Consider the following 23,107-nt stretch of genomic DNA (forward strand, 5'->3'; position numbering starts at 1 on the left):
TGAAAGGGATTGAGATAAGGTTCCCAGGTCAACCTGTTCCCATTGAATGACCTGTGAACCCCATCTCACCCCAAGCGTGCTCCAACTACTCACCCACCCCACTGTGGTTTTATCCTATTTCTACTGATTTGAAGTCAAAACAGTATTGTGGGGCTTTTTTGTTTCAGTCCTAAGCCCCACTTGCCCTGCATTGGTAGCTTTAAAAATGTGAGAGGTCAAAGAAAATATAGGCCAATGAAAATAACATTGCAGCAAGAAATTAATTGCACAGCCTGTTTAATATGACAGGGGATTCCCTAAAATCCTATTATACCGTTCCCTGCTTCCCTCCATCGTGCGCTCTGATTCTGTGCACAAAGGCCAGGGCAGGCTCCCCGGTGCATTGCTGCATTAATTTGACATTTCTGGCTCCAATTAACCTTACATTTCAGCTATTTTCTAAAGATTGTTCTTTTAATTTGTGATAAGGTTATTTTTTTTTCTATTGGTGTTTCACTGCCTTGTGCACAAAGGGCTATTGTAGGAAATCCAGCCCAGTGTCTCCATGTTTCAAAGTAACACATTGTCCTTTATACTTTGCCTATTCGTTAGCAGAAGACTTGGGTAAGAGACAGTTTCCTGTGATGTTAGCACGGGATAGGCTACAATTCCAGGAGAGCTGGGTGGAGCTGCCCTTTGTTGGCACAATGGGTGTTGTGAGCTAGTAGCCTCTACTCCAAGGCAAGAGCAAGGAAATGAAAGTGTAGAAAGGACATGGGATTCTGACTCAGTAGATCTGGATGCAAACCCCACCTGCATCTCTTGTCAGCTGTGCTGACGTGGGTAACTTGACTGATACATGGTGTCTCAGTGTCCTCATCTGCCAAATGGGGCAGGGCCACCTCCCTCCGTGGAGAGTTAAATCTCTTCTCAGAAGAGATTTTCAGGAACCCGTTCCCTGTTTGCCTCTCCTATTGTCACACACAGTTCTAAAGCAGCAGCCAGCAAACAACGGCCCACAGGCCAAATGAGCCCACTGCCTAGTTTTATAAATAAAGTTTTATTGGAACACAGCCATGATCATTCATTTATCGTCTACGGCTGCTCTCAGACTACAAGGGCAAAGTTGAGAAGTTGTGACAGAGACATTATGGCCCTCAAAAATGTAAAATATTTAAAACCTGGCCCTATATAGGCAAAATTTGCCCACGTCTGTTCTACAGGAAAGAAGGGAAATAGGGCGGCCGTGGGTCTTGGTACCATGGTACCCCTTCTTTACCCCTGTGGTCTAGCTTTGGTGGTGGTTGAATCCTAGAAGATTTGAGGACCAGGGAAGATGCCTGTGAGTCTCTGCCATCTCTGCTGTACCTCAGCCTCGAAACAGGGCTTCAGCTGATACTGTGGATAATGCCCCCCCACTCAACTGGAGACACTAGTATATACAATTCTTTGTTTCAATAATTTATTTTCTGAGCTATCCTAACTCTTAAAAATTATCCTCCAAGTGGAAGCCCATTGTGGGACTAGATTTGACTTCTGCAAGTACAGAATTTATTTTCTATAAGATATGTTGAGGCTGGGGACCTTTCTCCAACTCTCCTCTATATAAACTGCTACCTTTTAGCACAAAGGGAAAGGTGCTGTGCTATTAGGACACTTAGGGGGAAACAAACATGAACCAGCCATGAGTCCTTTTCTCCTTCATGCCTACACTCTAGTTGGAAATATACACCCAAAATAAACTTGCGGGACAAAATACCACACGGGTGTCAAATGAGTCTCACTACTCAATGTGGGGTCCAGGGACCAGCAGCATCAAGGGGACTTGGGGGCTGGCTAGAAGTGGAGAATCACAGGCTCACACAGACGTGCTAAATGAGAATCTTCATTTTAACAAGAAGCCCAGGAGACTGATGAGCACGTATATCAGGTGCTTCCTCTGGGAACAAGTGGACAGCTGGAGCCAGAAATGCAGGAGATTTATAAAGCAGAGAGGGAACAGGAGCAGGAAGGGGGCCTTCAGCTCAGGATGCAGATCTGAGATGCAGGAAAGAGAAGGGAAGGAAGGAGAACTGGAAAGGAAAAGCCTCACATTGGGGTACAGCTCTGAGAAAGTCACCGCTGGCCCAGGGAAGGTTCAAACAAATTTGAGTATGCTGGAATGATTTTAGTGAGGGGACCTGCCCATCTTCACCACTGTGTGGCCCTTTCTTCCTTTAGTCCTGATTCCATCAACTGTCCCTTCTATTCTTTTGCTTTATAAGCCTCAAAGCCTATTTGTAGAAATACTTGTTTTCTAATTCAAATAAACCCATTTTTATTAATTGAATTTGAGTAATCCTTTCTCAGAAGATCACCCTTGTCATTGAACACTCAGACCACTTTTCTACCAAACCAACATTTTAATGAAGCTGTCTTTCTGCTGAAATGTCCAGGATCATTTCAAAGTGCTTCCTGCAATGACTGAGAGACACCGGCATCCTGTCAATGCCATATGTTCCCAAGTTAGTTAAGAAAAACTTTGCCGGCATTCGGTACCCACAAAAAGGATAAGAAAGATGTTTTTTTCACACTTCAGGCATCAGATGCTCGGTTTTAAAATACCCTGCCTGGTGTGAACTTAGCTTTCAACATCAAATGCAGCTTTTCCCAGTTTGAAACCAAGTGGCTGAGAAATAAAGATGTTGGGTGGGAAAATGCACATGTGCACAGCGTCATGTTGTGAAATTGGCATACGTGTGGGCAAGTGCAACTGTTCACATCCAAATAAACAGCTGGACAGCCTTCCGTGATTCTGAGCCCCTGCCCCCTAGTGGGTGTGCTCGCACAGAAGCACACACACACACGCACACACACATGCACACACACACACATCAGTTACTAGACATGCCAACTGAAGCACTGTGTGTCTTTTGCATTCATGTGTGGTTCCATCCATGTGTGTTTTAGATATGTGCATCAAACAAAGAATGCTGTGGAAACACGCGATGAAACAAAGTTGCTCTTCTTCCTCCTTTAAAAAGAAATAGCCCAGTACACCTTCGAAATCACTACGATTTTGTAACATTTAAACAACCAAGAATGGTTTCAATCAGAAGTATTAGCTGACCTTCTGCAAGATCTGTGCCTTGTTGGCGGCCTGGAGCAGGACTGGTGGGGACACGTGTGTCCCTGCCCCCATACTCACTCCACCTTTCCAAGATTAGCCTTTGTGATGAGGCCCATCCTTGTGGCTGTTCTGATTGTGCCGCATGCTAAACCTCAAAGGAGGCAGGTGGGCAATGCAGCAGAAAGAAAGCCGGTTTCCTGTTTTAAAATCCGACACTAGTTCTAGCTCTGCCCCTGGCTCCCTCTGTGTCCTGAGCGAGCCTCAACATCTTTATCTGGAAAATGGGTCCATGCCACTGAAGCAGAGTCGTTGTCTGGGGTAAATAGCCAAGAATCATTGTCTCATGGTCGTGGAAAACTAGGACATGGACACACCAGAGTGAGGTTAAGAGCGGAAGTTTAATAGGTGAAAGAAAGAGACAGAAGAAAGCCCGGAGAAGCGGGCCCACCAGTTCCAAGGTGAAATGCAAGTTTTATAGGTGAGCTTGAGGAGGCGGTGTCTGATTTACATAGGGCACGAAAGACGGGTTGGACCAGGTGTGCCATTTGCATAAGGTGCGAAAAACTGGTTTGGACTAGGTGCGTCATTTGCATACTGCATGAAAAAGCTGGCTGCCCCACCCTAATCTTTTATTATGCAGATGGTTTCTCTACCTAGCTGGCATCATGTTGCCTGCTTCTTTACTGTACACGTGGTGACAAAGAAATGGAAAGATAGAGTCTCCATGTTGAACATACCTGGCCCCCAGGTAGCCCTTTTCTATTGGCACAGCTGCCAGCATTCACCCGTGCAAGCTTCCAGCTTTTCTTATCTATGTTTGCAGCTCCAGTTTTTAGGCTGCTCTTTGTTAGAAAAGAAATGATTTGGGGGCTGCTTTTTGTTAAAAGGGAAACCTTTTAGCCTCACTATCTACCTAAATAGTTTCTTTCTATCTCCTCTATCCCCATCTCCCTGAGTGGCTCAATTAGGGATTTAGGAGGTGTAGGTGAGAGAGCGTCATCAACCATGCAGAGGCGTGCAAACCAAGGTATCTATCCTTATAGCAGCTGTTACAGAGTATATGGCTGTCACCAAGAATACGGCAGATCTGGCCAGACTTCAGAAAGCTTGGCGGAATGCTTTGAATGTTTGTCCCCTCCAAAAGTCGTGTTGGAATTTAATCCCCAATGTGGCAGGATTGAGTGGTGGGGCCTTTAAGAAGCGATTGGGTCATGAGAGCTCTGCCCTCATGAATGAATTAATCCATTCATGGGTTAATAAATTCATAGATTAATGAATTATCATGGGAGTGGGAGATATCATAAGGAGAGGAAGAGAAACCTGAGCTAGCACACCAGCCTCCTCACCACGTGATGCCCTGTGCCACCTCGGGACTCTGCAGAGGGTCCCCACCAGCAAGAAGGCTTTCACCTTGGGGACCCTCCACCTTGGACTTCTCAGCCTCTACAAATGTAAAAAATAAATTCCTTCTCCTTATACATCACCCAGTTCAGGGATTCTGTTATAAGTGATAGAAAATGGACTAAGACACACAGGAAGGCAAATGCTTCTCTATGTATTTCTTAGACTCCCCCTTCTAAGTGCTTCTTCCGAAGGAAAAGCAGTTTCATCTTTAATAAAATGTGACAAGACCTTTTCAACTTCAGTACCACCTTCCAACCCAACCAGGCTCCGCAAAGCTCAGTCTTTGGAGAAGTCAGACTCCATCCTGTTGTTTTCAAGCCTGATCAAATTCATCATTTTAAAACGTACAGTAATAATAACAGCTACAGTTACGGAGTGCACACTATGATGATGCAAAGCACTGAATGCTTTATTATGTTCTTTAACCCTCATAACGATCCCTATTTTGCAGATGAGAAAAATCAAGGTACATGAGGTGAAATAACTTGCTGTAAGACACAGAACTACCGTAATAAGGGGTGATGCCGAGATTCCAATCAAGCACTGTGTCATCTCACTTCACGCACCATAGCGAATGAGCTCTCCTGCCTTTCAAGGGCTTCTCTGGAACAATCCCTCCCAGATACTGCAACTTTACATATTTTAAACCCATTGGAATATTTCAGAGAGCACTTGAAGCAATCATCAGGACAACGAAGGTAGAACAAAAGAAAGAAAAGGCTATGATTACGTTGCTATCTCATTTCCAGGAAGACCACTCTCCTGATTCCCAGTTGATCCTGTTGTCCCAAGTTAATTATTAACATTGTAGCTTTGCCTTTTACTCTCAGATGCAGCCAGGCTGGAACCATAAACTACATGGTCATCCCAGGCTTAAAACTTTTGCAATACATTAAGCTGAGTTTTTAAAAAGGAATTCCCAGAAACAACCCTTGTGGAAATTGACTGCTGTTTCTCTGCAAAAAAGTCTCGGCAGATTTTATCTTACGCTTTAATAGTCCTGGGTGTCAAGTCCGTAAGCCTTGCTTGAATTATAAATTGGGGTATTTCTCTATTAATTCAAATATCCAGGCCGGGCGCGGTGGCTCACACCTGTAATCCCAGTACTTTGAGAGGCCGAGGCGGGTGGATCACGAGGTCAGGAGATCGAGACCATCCTGGCTAACACGGTGCAACCCAGTCTTACTAAAAATACAAAAAATATATATGTATTTTTTGTAGTATTGTAGTATGTAGTATTTTGTAGTGTGTAGTATTCGAGAACACTCCTACAAATCCAGGGGTCCTGGGAAAAGGAGACTCACTCCAAAATTCTGTTCTAAATCCTTGTCACTTCCTATTTTAAAGTAAGAGTTTGTGTGTATTATTCTGTTTTGTTTCTTTTTTAAGTTATGTTCTGACTTCAGTTTACCTATTTCTTTCTAATTCAGTCCATGAGTACGGCTACTAAATAAAGGAGACAATTATTTAAATCTTATCCTAATTGCATAGTTCATTTTAACTATGTTGACACTAAAATTGATTCATGTGTATAATTGACTTAATAAAAAATTCCACTTTATAGAGTTATTTCCAGTTACCTCTATATACTATAGCTAGTTGATAAGGAAAGTTGAACATAAAAGTGAACATAATAGTAATTCCCTAAATCTTACCTATTTGCATGTGGTATTTGGGTTAGTAATAATTAAGCCATATTGACTCATCAGCATGATGAAGATTTCTCTCCATGTTTAAGAGTCTACTTTTGTGGGAAGCCCTGCTGGTTAGCTCCTGCAGGACCACCCCTATGGGACCGCTGGACAAGGGGTCACAGTGCCCATCTCTTGCTTTGAGGTACCGGGGAGACAATAAAGAACCTTTTGGGTGTGAACCTCGTAATGCAAACAGCTGGAGGCCCCAAAGACTAGAATTCTCTCCAGGGACCTATGGGTTTGCTTCTCGAGAAGAGGAAGCCAACCAATGCCCACCCATTCCTGGCCATTAGCTCAGGACACATGGAAACAGGGCCGGGCCTCCTCCGAGCAGTTGCTCTGCCCCGTTCCTCCACTGGAATGTCCCCTTGTCCAAGTTGGGGAAATGGCAGGCAGACAAAATTGTTGTGAGAGATTTCCAATTTAATCAACCTTAAATAAGCCATCTATTTTCCTGGAACAAGGATTTTTCTAAGCTGCCTTTTACATAATGAAATTACCCACATTTCAAATTCTTTTCTCAGAGTCCCAGAGCTGAAACATTCGTTTCCTGTAAAATGGGGACCTCTAACCCCTTCCCCATTGCCGCGTATCCCAGGTTGGGGCTACTGATTATCTCCTTTTTATTTGAGCTCGCTTCACTCGAAGGACAAAGCATACAGGCCTTCAGCACTTGACCCTGCTGAAAATATTTAACATCTGAATTAAACCGACAGGCTTTGCCAGAAGTGCTCTTCGTATTTTATGTCTGAGGCTATTTTGCCCCAGCATTTAATCACTAAAACATAAGTAGATAAAGACAACTCCGATGAATTGTGTTCCCTGAACTAAATGCCATCAAGGAAATTCTTTATTTTCCCTTTTTCACAGTAAGTGTTATAAAGTGTTCTATACCCTTTGTTTCCCCCGCTGGATTCAATTATTCTGGAAACAAACATTATTGTTCACAATGAAGATCCAAGGCCTATTAGCGTGATCCAACAGCTGTACTGGGGGTGAACCCAGAAGCAATGAGGCAGAGATGAGGGTGGAGGCGAGGAAGCTGGCTTTGATGGAAGATCAGAGACAATAAAATTATACAGCCATCTTTGTTTACTGCCCTTTCGGGATTAATGCCAAAAGGCCCATTCCACAACAATTGACTGCGAAAAGGAATAATGCGACTTACTGGACATTTCCAGAAGGCATGTCTAGACCAGCTTTTTCCCAGTGAATCATTCAACAATATTTATTAAGCACCTCCATCATATAAAGCATGCTGCATGGTGCTGCCAGCGTATAGAGAAAAAGACGAACACAATGCCTTTCATAAAACTGACCTGTATTCTTCTCACCGGTGAGCACAGTACCTATTTCATGCAAAGTAATGAGCTGGACACCAGAGCCCATAAGGAAATATAAAGTCTCGCCCTAGGCTACAGGAGGCATGTTCTAGAGTGCCTGTCCCACTCCCATCCAGCCTGTGGCTTTGGTGGCTGTGTTTGGTCTGGGTGGTCTTGTGGCCCTGGCCACAGCTGTGGCCACAGCTGGACTCATTAGAGCAAAACATACATCCTAGGGATCCCATTAACCATTCTAAGTCTGGCAGAAACCAGTGGTGGTCTTTCTTGAAAAGCTGGGCCACAAGACACACAGCAGGCAGATGTGGTCAACACAGCAGCTCTAACACCATGTGGACTCAGCTTACAAAAGAGGCCAGACAACAGGAGGAGATGGAAGCAGAGATGAGTAAGATCCTATGCACCCTGTGTGGCCAGGGCTGCGGATGACCTCAGGGCTCCTGAGAAATAGGGAGGATCTCGGGTCCTTCCCTCGAGGTTTCAATTTGCATGTTCTCCCGCAAAAAGGGGCTCTGAAGGGACACTTGGAGGAGCTCAGCAAGGGCCCTTGAGTTGGGGTGCAGTGGGCTGTGTCTGGCCCATGCCTGGGGATCTAAAGAAAGGATCTCCTGGAGCGGAGACAGAAGGTCGGGGACCCAGAGAGGAATCCACAGGCTAGAGCTTGTCTTGGGAACGTTTTAAAAGAGGTCATGCCACCAAGAGGTCTGTGTGAGGTGAGCATCATCCTCTTCCTGAGGGCCTTTGCCTCTGAAGGACCTGCAGGCACATGCGTGTGATGGAGAGGCAGCTCTGGAGATTGGTCAGATGCAGGGAGCTAACAGTACCTCATGGTATCGTAGTGAAGGCTGGGGACTGCACTGTGCCCTCCAGAATTCACATGTTGAGACCTTAACCCCCAATGTAATGGTATTTGGAGATGGGTCGTTTGGTAGATAATTAGGTTTAGATGACATCCTCAGGGTGGAGCCCTCATGATAGGATTAACGCTCCTATAAGAAGAAACACCAGGGAGCTGGCTCTGTCTCCTTCCTCCATGTGAGCACACAGTGAGAAGGCGGCCATCTGTAACCCAGAGAGACAGCTCTCCCCACAACCCAGAACCCAGTCATCCTGGCACCTCCATCTGGTACTGCCCAGCCTCCAGAGCTACAAGAAATCAATGTCTGCGATTTTAGCCACCTGGGCTGTGGTGTTCTTTAAGGCAGCCTGAGCCACCTAAGACATTAAGTGAAGCTATTCTTACCTCTTTTCCCTGTTTCTCTCCCCCAAGCTCTAGTCTTGAAGGAGGCAGAAGCCAGAACTTGAAACCTATGGGAAGAGAAGCAAGCAAATGAGCTGAGCCCATGCCCTCGCCTGGGCCACATGGCTGGCTCTAATTGGGGAGGAGAGATGCTCTGACTTTCATCAGAGTCAGAGTGCTCAGTATTACACTGGAGCGGGCATCTCCATGCCTGCTGAAGACTGTTTGCTGCAGAAGCTGTAGGACCTCCTATAACCTCAGAAGGACTTTCAGGTCATGGAGCCCAGGCACCGTGGGAAAGTCCACACTCAGAAGGAATAGTGGGGAGAAAATCAAGTCACATTGTGATCACATTCCCACGTCATGCTTGTGCACAAAACCAAGATGAGGAAACTGGGAAAGTCACATGGGGAGGTGGCCCTTGATGGAGGTCCTGAGGGTGAACAGAGCCAGGGGAGGGGAAGGGAGGGAGCCAGAGAAGGGAACTGGCATAGTAATTTGTGGCCAAAATGGGAAATGGTTTAAGCAGGGAAATGGCACAAAGTGAGAGCCATGTTCGAGGATCTCTCTGAAAAGAATGAGAGGGTCAAATTGGAAGTAAGCAGCTTTACAAATTCTTTAGCCAAGAAGTGATTAAGGTCCAAGGAACAGAAATACAAGGGAAGGGAGTAGCCACAGCTGGGGCATGCAAAGGTGGACTCAGCCTCTTCTGGGGATGGGTCATCTACCTGCAGCAAGAGACAGAGAGGAGCAGCCCTGAGCTTTCCAAACTTCAAGATACAGAGAGTGAGGCACTATTGAGCTGGAGAGTGGGGAGATGTAGGGAAAAGAGCTGTATCAGTCAGCGTTCTCCAGAGAAACAGAACCAACTGGATGTGTGTGTGTGGAAAGAGATTTCTCATGAGGAACTGGCTCTCGTGACTCTGGAGGCGGGCCAGTCCATACCTGCAGAGTGAGCTGTGGGCTGGCAGACAGAGGCCCAGGAACCAGTGGTGCAGCCTGATGGGGAATTCCCTCTTGCTTGGGAGGCTGGTGGTTTTGGTCTAGTCAGACCAAAGACTGTGTTTGCTGCAGAAGCTGTAGGACCTCCTATAACCTCAGAAGGACTTTCAGGTCATGGAGCCCAGGTACCATGGGAAAGTCCACACTCAGAAGGAACAGTGGAAAGAAAATCAAGTCACACTGTGATCACATTCCCATGTCATGCTTGTGCACAAAACCAATGTGAGGAAACTGGGAAAGTCACATGGTGAGGTGGCCCCTCCCAACATCCAATCGCCTTCAACTGATTGGATGAGGCCCACCCACATTGTGGCCGACCATGTTTTACCCAGAGCTCGTCAATCTAAATGTTCATCTACCCAAAAACACCCTCCAGTTGACACAAAAAATTCACCACCACAAAGATCATCATAACACCCATCTGGCTCAGTTGCCCATGGGCACAGTCAGAGTGGACAGCTCCCCTCAGTGCAAAAGCATCAAAGGTCTCAGCCACTCAGGACTCAGCACACATTTCCTGGAAGAACCATGTGAGGAACTTGTGCAGATACCACCAGAAGCAGCATCCAGAACCTCTGAGGGCCAACCTGTAGCACAAAATCACATCCTTTAGGTGGAGACTTTAGAAACTTTCTGGCTGCATCCAGGAGTCAACCATTGGCTTCATTATCAGCTTAAGAGGGAAGATTCTGGCATTCACTCACACAGTCAACATGGCTTAGGAGGGAGAATGTGGAAGATCGTCAAGACGGGCAGATGCTAGGGCCCTTCCTGATGAAGGAACAATGACTTAACTAGCAAATATGAAATTTATTTCAGGACTCTGAGTTATCTAAATTCCTCTAGCCAGCCTGCAAAGTTCACTTATTGGGTGATCTAAGTGGACAATAACACCTGTCTTATGTCTGCTTGATGTTTTACAAGGGGCAAAATGTGTTCATGTGCCTCCTCTTATGAAATCCTTAAAACCCTTTCTCAAAGTCCTAATTTAGAAATTAGGAAGTGAGATTAGGTGGTTAATCATAAGAGTGAGTGAGGACTTTAGCCTGCAGCCTCTGGCTCCAGGTCTGGCATCCTTTCCAGACCTCTCCCGAGGAGAAGCTGATGAGTGCTCAAACTATGAGACACCCAAGGCCACCACAGCAAGGACTGCTGCTCATCACCATACAGCAACCCCCAAGAGGGAAATCAACCAGAAAGGGGTGATGCAATCAATCAAGGGTAAAGGGGCTGGGATTTTGAAGTGAAGGACATTCTGAACCTCTTCCCAGCAGGTCAGCAGAAGGCACACAAAGTGACCAAAGCAAATGCCTCATTCCTCATGTCACTGCAGCCCTGCTTTGCAGGGGAAATGTCTAAAGCCAAGCAGACCAGAGTGTTTTGACCAAAGTGAGCTCCCCAGACAGAGCTGAAAGGATACACATGTACTAACAAGACTTGCCATGATAAACAGAATGCTGAGAAGACCCCCAAGCTTCCCTCTCCCTAGTATACACACAATTTCCCCCAGGTGTTCAATCCAGCACTAATCCAGATGCTGCCATAAAGGGATTTTTACAGGTGTAATGAAGGTCCCAAATAAGTCGATCTTAAGAACAGGAGGTTATCCTGAGTGAGTCTGACCTAATCAGCTGAGCCCTTAGAAGGGGCAGGGCTCTTCTTAGCAAAAGAGACTCAAAGCATGAGAGGGGTTCCATGCAAGGGAGGTTCTCAGTGGCTGGCTTTGATGATGGAGGGACCATAGGTCAAGGAATGTGGGTGACCTCTAGGAGCTGAGAGCACCCCCAACTAAAAACCAGCAAAGACACAGAGACTGAGCATGGAGGTGGATTTTTCCCCAGGTGCAGTGGCCTGGCCACCTCCCCAAGCACAGAATTCAGTCATGTTGTATCCAGACTTCTGTCTCACAGAACCATGAGCTAGTAAGTGGGTCGCCCGAAGCACCTAAGTACGTGGTCATTTCTTACACAGCAATAGAAAATGAGCACAATTGCAAATGCTTACTCATTGCTCCCTCTTTGCCAGGCAGCTATAAGTTTAGTTAATTCAATTAATTCTCACAACACTATGAGGTGCACACACTTATCATCCCAATTCCACCAATGAGGAAATCAGGGCACCAGAGAATAAGCCAGTTCTTACATATTAATACTTTTTCTAACCTGAAATTCTGGGAGGCTGTCAGCCTCCCCACAGGGCCCTGGTTTGCTTTCCCAACCTTCATCTTTGTATCTGTAACTAGTCTGAGGGGTGCCCGCCTCCCACCCCTGCTATCAGGACTCCAGGCTGACCTTCTAGGCTAACAGAGAGACAGGGAATGAAGGGTGCTGTATTAGTTTGCTACGGCAGTATATTAGTCAGGGTTCTCTAGAGGCACAGAACTAATAGGATAGATGCATATATGAAAGGGAGTTTATTAAGGAGGATTGACAGTGCAGCCTTCAGTCTGTGGCCAAAGGTCTGAGAGTCCCTGGCAAACCACTGGTGTAAGTCCAAGAGTCCAAAAGGTGAAGAACTTGGAGTCCAATGTTCAAAGGCATGAAGCATCCAGCGCTAGAGAAAGATGAAGGCCAGAAGACTCAACAAGTCCACTCTCATTCAACTTCCTTCTGCCTGCTTTATCCTAGCTGTGCTGGCAGCTGATTAGATAGTCCCACCCAGATTGAGGGTGGGTCTGCCTCTCTCAGTCCACTGACTCAAATGTTAATCTCCTTGGGCAACACTCTCACAGACACACCCAGGAAAAATACCTTGCATCTTTCAATCCAATCAGGTTGACACTCAGTATTAACCATCACAGGCAGCCTCAACAAAGTACCATAGACTGGGTGGCTTAAACAACAGAAGTTTATTTCCTCATAGTTTTGGAGGGTGGAAGTCCAAAACCAAGGCATCAGCAGGGTTGGTTCTTCCAGAGACCCCTCTGTCTGTCTTGCAGACGGCCACCGTCCCCCCGTGTCTCCCTCCATAGGATCTCCCTCTGCACATGTGTGTGTGTGTCCAAATTTCCTCTTCTTATTAGCATACCAGTCACATCAGATGACTTCATTTAACCCTAATCACATTTTTAAGGGCCCTGTCTCCAAATACAGTCACATTCTGAGATACTGGAGATTAGAATTTCAACATATGAGTTTTAGAAGCACACCATTCAGCCCAAAAGAGACACCAAGTTCAAACTCAGAGGCTTGAACAAACTTGTCAGAGCCCAAATGAAAGGCCACCTCAGAGCTCCTCCCAGCCATTCGCCAACTAATAGCCAGCAGAGCCAAAGGTTCCCAAATTCCATCACCACTATCTCCCCCAACCTCTTCCCTCACCTGTGCTCCAGACCCTCAGCACTAGGCCATCATTTCCTGCCCTGCACTCCAAGACACGTGGCCCCACAGAGCCCAGGTATCACGCCAGGTAGTGCAGTGTCATCAGCTGGTCTCACTGGAATTTCAAAGGAGAGCAATATTTAGCAGTTCAAGCGGGGCCAAAGGCTGACATTAAGCAAATTTCAAGGGTTATTTGAAGTTAATTGAGTTTAATCATATAATGATTTTATAATTAGTCATAGTGTTCTTGTTTCTAGGAGGGTGGACCTGAGCTCTAAAGAAAAGGGCGGAATTGAACGGGGAAGGGGCCCGGGCAGGAGTGGTGGGAAACAGGTAGGGCCACGGTGGAGGATGTGCTGTGCGGAGGAACCCACAGAAATGCACCAGTATGTTGGGTCATCCCAAACCGCACCAGCGTGAGCTGGGATCCCGAGCTTGCACTCCATCTGCTGGTGCTTCCTGCTTTTTCAAACTCCTTACTTGGGAGTACGTCTCATCTGTGTTGAGATGGAGGCTTGTTGCAAGGGAGTGGCACAATAAAACATCCAAGGTGACCAGGCTCATTTGAACTCCGCAAACACTGCTTTGGATCCAGCCATGAGATCTGCAGGGCTGCTAACCTAATGGACCAGTAGCTTTGAACTTCTGGGCAATTATGAAGGATTTCTGTTTGCCAGGCTTCAATCCCTGTAGGTCTTTGAGGTCAGTGCCATGAGGGCCCCATGGGCCTCTCACCCAAGCAGACTCTGGGCTGTAGGTTTTGCTTCCAATGCCACAACATTTAGCCCCTGGGGCCTCATTGCATCCCTGAATAATGGAATTGGGAATCACTCATGGGAAGTCCTGCAAACGTGTTGTGAGATGGGCTTCTCAGAAACAGCCCAACTGTCCGGGGTGGGGGGAGCCAGACTGACCAGGGTGACAACATCCAGTGCATCACCATGTGTGTGGTTCCCCCAAAATCAGGTAATGTTTTCTCTTAAATTCATAATCACAAAGTGGGAGAGCAGTAGGAAGAAAACTACCATTTATCACAAAAGGACCATTGTTCAGACACTGTGCGCTCTCATTTCTTTCCCACGGCCACTTTTGGGGACCACAAACGAAGAGAGGCTCACAGAAGCAAAGTCACCTGCCTGAGGCCACACACTCAGTTCCAGGCCATCCGACTCCAGCATCAGTGGCAGGGCACTGTCCCATGCCGGCCAGCGCAGATAAAGAAGGCAAGGTGGGGAAGCTGGGTAGGGTCCGGCAGAAACACCCCATCCCTGCACAGACACCTGCGACACCATCAACCCGAGACGTCCACCCACTGTCTGCCACAGGAAAGTCTAAGGGTTACATCAGAAACACATTCATACTTTTCTTTGCCTCCTAGGCCCCTTCCCACAGAAGGATCAAGTTAACCACACGAATATAATTCCAGGGAAATGAATCAATGAGACAACGGTATAGAAAACACTGCGTGTAAACTCCAACCTCTTATTTAATTATTTGATGATGGAAATACTAAAAATGCCCCATGCAACCCAAATTCCTGTCGACAGATGACTGGATGGATCATACATACATACAAGGGGATTGTTATTCAGCCTTAAAAATAAAGGAGATTCTACTATGCCACCATAAAAATGAATGAGACCATGTACTTTGCAGGGACATGGATGAAGCTAGAAGCTATCATTCGCAGCAAACTAACACAGGAACAGAAAACCAAACACTGCATGTTCTGTTTTTGGTTTCAGTTTTGCAAAACAATAAGAGTTCTGGAAATGGATGGTGCTTGTGGTGGCTGCCCAACCATGTGAATGTACTTAATACCCTGAACTGTACACTTAAAACAGTAAGATGATAGATTGCATGTCATGCATAGTTTACCACACATAACCTTAAGCTAAAAAAAAGGCACTGTGCACATCAGAGTTGCACTGTTCCCAGAGCTCCTGGACACCCCCTCGAGGACAGCCACCCTGAATAGAATCTCTGATTCTGGAACAAGCAAGGTGAGGCTGCAGATCCTGAGGCCAGCCTGTCTGAGCCCCTTCCTCACCCTATAGAAGTTTGTCCTGAATGGAGACTGAGCCCTTGACTCAGCCTTTACCGGGACAGCTTATCCTGTAGAAGGTCAGTTCACCATCGGCTACTGGTGCCTCTGGGGCTTCTGGCCAGGCACCTCCTCCCCTGCCCCAGGCTGCTGCTGCTGCCCACTAACTTTTCTCCTTCTTTTCCTAGGCACCCCTAAGTCTGATGAAAACTGGGATGTGCTCAAGCCACACTCTAGGTATTGTAAATGGTGCTGTGACTACACATATGTAGAACACGGTGCAGAGTGATGCAGGCTGTCTCTCTCCCTCTCTCATACACGCACACACACACACTCACACTCACCCACAAAAAAATACTACACAGTTCCCAAGAGGCCATACCTATAACACTGAGGCAAAGGGGTATCTGTTGGCCTCCCCCAGCTCCGGGCTGCGATTAGTGCACTCAGTACCTGTTTAGTAAGGGACCCAGCATAACAGTGGATAAGACACAGCTCTGTCCTCAAGGATCCCAACATCTCCAGAAAAGCCCAGCATTAAAGTTGAGATAGCAATACAAAGACATGGGGCAACGGTGGGGGAAGCCCCCAGTCCTGAACACAGAGAGGGGCTCCAACCTGGGCCTTGGGAAGGAGCAGGAAAATTGATAAGGTAGCCACTGCCTAGAGTCTCGAAAGACAAGAAATTCAGGTAGGCACAGAGGAAGGAGTGGCCCAGGGCGCAGCAACAGCTCGTGGGGAGACAGGCCAGAGAAACACTCTCTCTCCCACCAGACTCTCCCCTCCCTTCCCGAGTCTCGCTCGTGAGCTGAGGGACTTGCTCACTAAAGTCCTGCCTTCCGTGTCCTCAACCACAGAGGGAGGCAGATAATCTCTCTCCTGCAAGGGGAATTGCTAGCAGTCCCGGAAGCTGTGTGTGGGGTTATGAAGCCCCTTCCCTACAAGGGGACCTTCTGCTACCATCTCCCACCCCCAACACCCCCAGCCACCTGTGCTCTTCATTTCCGAGCAGATGGGACTACCCTTGGTGCGTCTCCAAATCTCCAGGCTTCTGCTGTTTCCCCTTCAGCCCTACTTGTCTCCAGTCACCAGACACACGTGCACTCACATGTACAACACACATGCACATAAGAACACTGCACACATGTGTGCACACACAAACATGCACACAAGTATGTGCACATACACACACCTGCACATGCACACTCACACAGTTAATCGCTCAACTGGATTACACGGACAGAATCCTGTCGTCTTCCTGCTGCTCCCACCACTGCTGAGTCCTCAACGCAAGAGTTCAAAGACTTTAGCTTAAAAAAAAAGGTGCTGAGAACACTTGCTCTATCCCAAGAGATTTTACTTTTGGTGGACCTGGGGCTAGAAGTCTAAGGTTTTGACTGATGACTTAGAGGTGGGGGAGTACGTGGAACTGGGTCACTCCTTCCTTCTCCTCCTACCCCAAGTGCATTTTCTCTTGCCCTGTGCTTCCAGGTGTGGAGCTATTCCACACACCTGAAGGTGCCACAGGTTGCTCTCTCACTGTCTACATTTTGCTGGCTTTTACAGAAGAAACCATTTTAAAGCACCGTGAGGGTAACATCCATCAGTCGTGTGTTCATGACAAATCATTAAAGCATGTCACTCAAGTGGAACTGATATTGTTGATCAATTTTGACTATCCAGCAATCTGCCCACGCAGGTTTGTGGCATCCAACATCCACACTCTTTCCCTACCAGACAATGCCCACCAAGACCCCCCAGCAAGATATGTGATGAACCCTACTGGCTTTACCGTGGGCAACATAAGCCATTTCTTTTCAGACATTCTGTGATTCTAACTCCCTTCCCACACCTGATGGCCCAACTTGTGGATTTTATAATGTCCACCAGCTCGGCCTGGCCATATTTCAGGATGGCAGCTTATGCCCAAGGTATCCACCACTGCCTAGTTTGGATGTTTTCAACTACAAGCAACAGACGACCTGGATTCAAACTGGTTTTAAAATATGGACATTGATTATTTGCTGTTATAAACAGGACAGCCAGGTAGGATGTTGATCTGCCAACTCAACAGAGCCTTCAGAAATTGTACTCTGCCATCCGTGGTCTTAACGTCATCTTCACCCTGGTCCCATGGAGATCCACCAGTGGCTCCATCAGCAGCCTTCCATCAAGCAGGTGGACCATGTCACCCAGGTGGGCTGGAAGGTAGACAAGGTAGACCACTCATATCCTGCAGGAGTGAGAAACCCTCCCACCTGAGTGGCCTCCAGCACTTTTCTGATTGGGCCAAGGAAGGTCCAATGATCACCCCTCGACTCAGTGCAGTCACCTGGGGTCAACCACACTTCTGCTTCCCATGGCTGTACCAAGGAGGAGCAGGGGAATTAACAAAATCTGAGTCCCTTAGAAAGAAGGAAGGGAAACTGGATACTGGGTAGGTGGCTGCAAGAGCCACGGCATTCCATATGACATGGACTCATCAAGACGGGCCTCAGACTCGGCCCCCTTGGCAGACAGACAATAAGAAGCTGGCACATGGACCGGGCATGGTGGCTCATGCCTGTAATCCCAGCACTTTGGGATGCCAAGGCAGGTGGATCACCTGAGGTCAGAAGTTCAAGACCAGCTTGACCAACATGGTGAAACCCTGTCTCTATCAAAAATACAAAAATTAGCTGGGCTTGGTGGTGGGCACCTGTAATCCCAGCTACTCGGGAGGCTGAGGCAGGATAATCGCTTGAACTCAGGAGGTTGCAGCGAGCAAAGATGGTGTCATTGCACTCTAGCCTGGGTGACACAGTGAGACTCCGTCTCAAAAAAAATAAAAATAAAAACTGGTGCATGCCCTGCGCAGGGGACCCCCCCAAAAAGAAAGGGGTTCATGGAGAGCTTCACAAGCAGATCCAAGCAAAGCCAGCCTTCCCATCACAGAATGCTTCATTAGTCATAAGGATTTTCAGGACTTTCTGAAAGTACTTTGCTCCAAGCACCTGATTAAACATTAATCAAAGGTCAAGGTTGTGGTGCGAAGGACCTCTGTCTCTATTCCTCAAGAATTCTGCTCAACACCCTTGCCTCCTCACTTCCCTGCCTCCCCATCTGCCCCACTGTCCGAACGCTGAGAGACGGCGCCAACAACCTGCCTCTGCTTCCTTTGGAACAGGGCATTTCCAAAGCCTTGGTTTGTAGGAACAGTTTTAGGATTTGGGTCATTTGTGGCCCAGGTTAGACAGTTTTGCTTCCCTGCGAAGCACTTACAGATGAGAAAAAATGGATGGTCAACACGATGGGATTTCTGCATTCAAGGCCACCTTTCCTGTATGTTAGTATTATTGATCACCCACACCTCAGGACCTGACAGGTAATCAATAGACCCTCTGACCCAGATATGTGACTTGGCCTGTGGGGGCTTTAAAAACAAGAAGTGAACATGGCAACTCTGGTTCACGCTTTTCATACACGAGAATTACATTTTTTTTCCCCAGAGCTGCAAAACCGTTTCTGCTCAAATTACCCCAGCCATCTTAGGAGCACATAATCAGAGGGTCCTTTTCATTTTTTCCTGCCGGATAGTTCTGCAACCAACCTCAAGCCATTAAGAGCAAGTGACAGGCCAAACTTTGGGGGGAAAAAAAATCTATTTATGCCCCCCAAAGAGCTAGGATTCCGTATCACCATTCCTTGGAAGGGGCCATTAACCTTCTAGATGTGGGAAATAATGAAACCACAGTGGGGGCAGGAGAAGAGGAAGGGGAAGGGGGTGGAATATAGAAGCCATGGACACTGTGACCCTCATAAACAGAAGGATCATAGCTGGGGATAATGACATTGACCCTCAGGCTGTGAATTTAGTGGAATGAGGGTCAGGGGGAGCATGAAAAACTCTCAAAGAAAAATAGAAGACAACTCTAAAAGTATCATCTCTTCCAGGAAGCCAGCCCTGACACAGCTTTATATCCTATCTAGACCAGAAGCCACATGCTCAGTGGGCTCATACTTCCCTGGGCATATCTGTACCATTGTGGGTGCGTGTGTACACATATGTATATGTGTACATATATGTATGTATATATGAATACATGTATGTACTTACAGCCTTCAGCCTTGAAGGAACAGCTGTGAGGGTACACATATGTATAGTATACACATATATACATATGTAAACACACACACAGACAGAGCTATTCTTCTAAGGCTGTGAGTCCACTGAGGTTGAAGGCAGAAATCCTAACCAGTCCTTGTCTAAATCCCAATCCCAAACAAAACCCAGCACCTGACAGATTCTCATCAAAGCCTAATGAATGCGTGAATGAGTGAATGAATGAGCAAATGAGTAAATGAATTTATGAAAGAGTGAATGTATGAATTAGTGTGTGGATGAATACATGAATGAATTTATGAATGAATGAATAAAAATGTGGCATCCAACCAAACACAGAATATCAACGGGCTAATACCGTCAAGGATAATTTCCATAACATCCCTAAGGACAGAGGCACATTTCAACCCTCTCCTAGAAATTTACAAAGGAGAGTTGGCTAGGTGCAATAAAAAGGAACATAGACTTTTACATCCAGAGTTGGGACCAAACCTGGGTTCCACTACCAAAGAGAGGTTAGGCAATCTACTGAAATAGGTTTGCCCTGTTTGTCCCTCAGTGTTACCATCTGAGACATGGGAATAAGATACAGCCTCATTTACAGAGTTATAGTAATAATTAGAGATACTCAGTGCCTGGCACATAGTTGGCACCCCATCAGTTGTCACTATCAATATTAACCATGGAGTGGCCTGGCCAAAGCTGGGGCATCTGTTTTTAAGCCAGGAAGGGTTAACCTCACAAAGTACGCCAAGGTCATTCTCAGATATCAGACCACTTGGCACTGGGCTGAGTTGCCAAAGATATTCGTCCACAACACCACTTCCCAACCTTGAAAATAATAATAAATTCTAATGGGCCATTAGTGAAAATTCCCACAAGAATTGTGAATTGACAAAACAGCAAAGGCACACTGCCTTTGTGCAAGCGAAGTTATGGTAAATATTAAGTTGCTGAAAATGCCAAATGCTATAGCTCAGTCAGGATATGCTAGACTGTGCTGCAGTAACAAACAACTCCAAAATCTCAGTGGGCTAAAAATCATGATGCAGGTCAGCAAGGGGACTCTGCTCAGAGATCCAGGCTTACTGAACAATTACCATCTCAAAAGGTTCTGATCAGCAGTGCCAGGAGGAAACAGAGATCTGGAGGGTCTCATAATGACAATTAAATGTCCAGTCTGTGGATATGATCTATGCACAATCATTGATGTGAGCTAATTACTTGACACCATCCAATCATGACAGGGCCAGGATGGGCAACCCTATCATGTGGCCAGAGTGGGAACACAGGAAAATGTTTCGCAAATAACACTAAAGGGCACCACACACCGCAAGAAAAGGAAACATCCAGTAAGCTCCATCCATGCCAGCACTGGACAGTGATGCCCACAAGAATGACTCCCAGACAAAGGAATCAAACCCTTCCCAAGACGCAACAGCTCTGAGTAGAAGGGGAAGGTCATTGCAGAAGACGGCTTTGTTTTGCATTTAGCAAAGTGTGAGGGAGCTCAGAATTCCCTTACTGCTCTCTTTGAAAGTCAACTGTATTCATATTAATTGGGCATCCACATCATATCACAACACTGCCTGTGTTAGGCAAGGACAGGGCGGAACCATTCAGAAATGTGGATTCTTGCACAAAAGTGAGAAAGTGCTTCTTTCCCTCATTTGGAAGTGAGTTTAAAAATGCACAAAGAAGCAGAAATTCCTCTGGGCATATTACTCTGCCAGATATGCTATGAGTTATTAGTAGCGGCTCTGCCAGGCTTACAGGGGCTCGGCAAAGAGCCTCATTTTCCAGGTCAAGATCATTGGGGAGTTTAATCAGCACCTTGGTTGCAGAATCCATATGTACCCTGTCCTCTGGGGCCTACATAGAATTAACTGAGGAGCCCCATTCTTTGCCAGGTGGAAGGCTGAGTGCTCCCCTAGATGTCTTCAGGCTCTTGAGGCTTACATTCATGTGGGTTCCCTCTTGTGCAGCTTTCTTTCCCACTGGCTCTTCATCTCACCTGCCAAAGGGAAACGAGCAAAGGGAAAAGGTGGGCACCACCCAGTGTGTCTGTAACAGCCTGGGGTGCGGTGATGCAAGAACAAGGCGTGGGAGTCTTGAGAGGACCGTCGGCCAGGGGACCTGTCAGAGGGTCTTGGGTTCCACGGGAGGAAGCTGGACTTTATCCAGTCATTGGTGCAAGGCCAGGGAAGGATTTTAAGCAAAGAGTGGATGTGGTCAGATTCACACTTTAGATGGGTCACAGGGCAACTCCAGAAATTGGTGAGGAAGCAGGCAGAGGTGGAGAGAGAACCCAGCGGGGAAGCTTTTGCAGGACTCCTGGTGAGAAGCCAGGGGTCTGACCCTGAGTTGGAAAGAGAGAGAGAGAGGTGGGGAACTATTGTGAATTAATTAAGAAAGTAAAGCCAGCAGGACTTGGTGATTCAAAATGGATGTAGGGGAGAAGCAGGAGTTCAGAGGTCAGTGGGAATTGATGGAGCCACAGGATGCAGAGCACAGGATGTGTCCAGAAGAGAGCGAGTTGCCAGGTAAACTAGAAGGTAGGCTGCCCTTTGCGGAGTAGGAGAGGATATGGCCAGAAATGTCAGTCACCTTGTTAGGGGTGGCAGTGGGGCACGGTGGCTCACACCTGTAATTCCAGCACTTTGGGAGGCCGAGATGGTTGGATCACCTGAGGTCAGGAGTTCGAGACCAGCCTAGTTAACATGGTGAAACCCCGTCTCTAGTAAAAACACAAAAAATTGGCCGGGCATGGTGGCTCACGCCTGTAATCCCAGCATTTTGGGAAGCCAAGGCAGGCAGATCACAAGTCAGGAGATCAGGACCAACCTGGCTAACACAGTGAAACCCCGTCTCTACTAAAAATACAAAAAAAATTAGCCGGGCATGGTGGCATTCGCCTGTAGTCCCAGCTACTTGGGAGGCTGAGGCAGGCGAATTGCTTGAACCTGGGAGGCAGAGGTTGCAGTGAGCCGAGATTGCACCACTGCACTCCAGCCTGGGCAACAGAGCGAGAGTCTGCATCAAAAAAAAAAAAACAAAAAAACCCACAATAAAAACTAGCCAGGTGTGGTGGGGGTGCCTGTATTCCCACCTACTCAGGAGGCTGAGGCAGGAGAATCACTTGAACCCAGGAGGTGGAGGATGCAACGAGCTGAAATCGTACCAGTGCACTCCAGCCTGGGAGGCAGAGTGAAACTCCATCGAAAGACAGAAAGAAAAAGAGAGAGAGAGAGAGAAGAAAGGAAGAGAGAGAGGAAGGAAGGGAGGGAGGGAGGGAGGGAGGGAGGAAGGAAGGAAGGAAGGAAGGAAGGAAGGAAGGAAGGAAGGGAGGGAAGGAAGGAAAGTTAAGGGTGGCAGAGGCTGGGAGGGGCACTTTGTGCTGAGTTCTTTAAACATGGGGCAGTCTGTGATGGTTTTTAAGGAAAGATGCACCAGGACTGGGCTACTTTTCTGGCAGCTTGTCTGTCTAGACTGGGTAAACCAACCATGGAACAGCCTGTGGACTAAATTCCCTGAAAACACAGACAGCAGTGTTTACATAAGGGATGAGATCATTTTAAAGCACGTCCACAAATTCTCCAACACCACTCCCTTCTAAAGGTGGAACCTAATTCCCTTCCTCTAAACTAAAATGTGGGCCAGCTTCTAACAGAATATGAGGAAGACATGGTGTCTGGCATCCAAGACTAGGTTTTAAAAGGCATGGCATTGTCCTCCTTGCTTCCTCTCATGGATCACCTGTTCTGCGGGAAGCCAGCTGCCATGTCATAAGGACACTCAAGCAGCACTGTGGAGAAACTCATGTAATGAGAGACTGACACCTCCTATCAAAAATTAGGGAGGAAAAGAGGCCTC

Source organism: Nomascus leucogenys, chromosome 6 (genome assembly GCF_006542625.1).
Source record: "Nomascus leucogenys isolate Asia chromosome 6, Asia_NLE_v1, whole genome shotgun sequence".
In the NCBI taxonomy this organism is placed as follows: Eukaryota; Metazoa; Chordata; class Mammalia; order Primates; family Hylobatidae; genus Nomascus; species Nomascus leucogenys.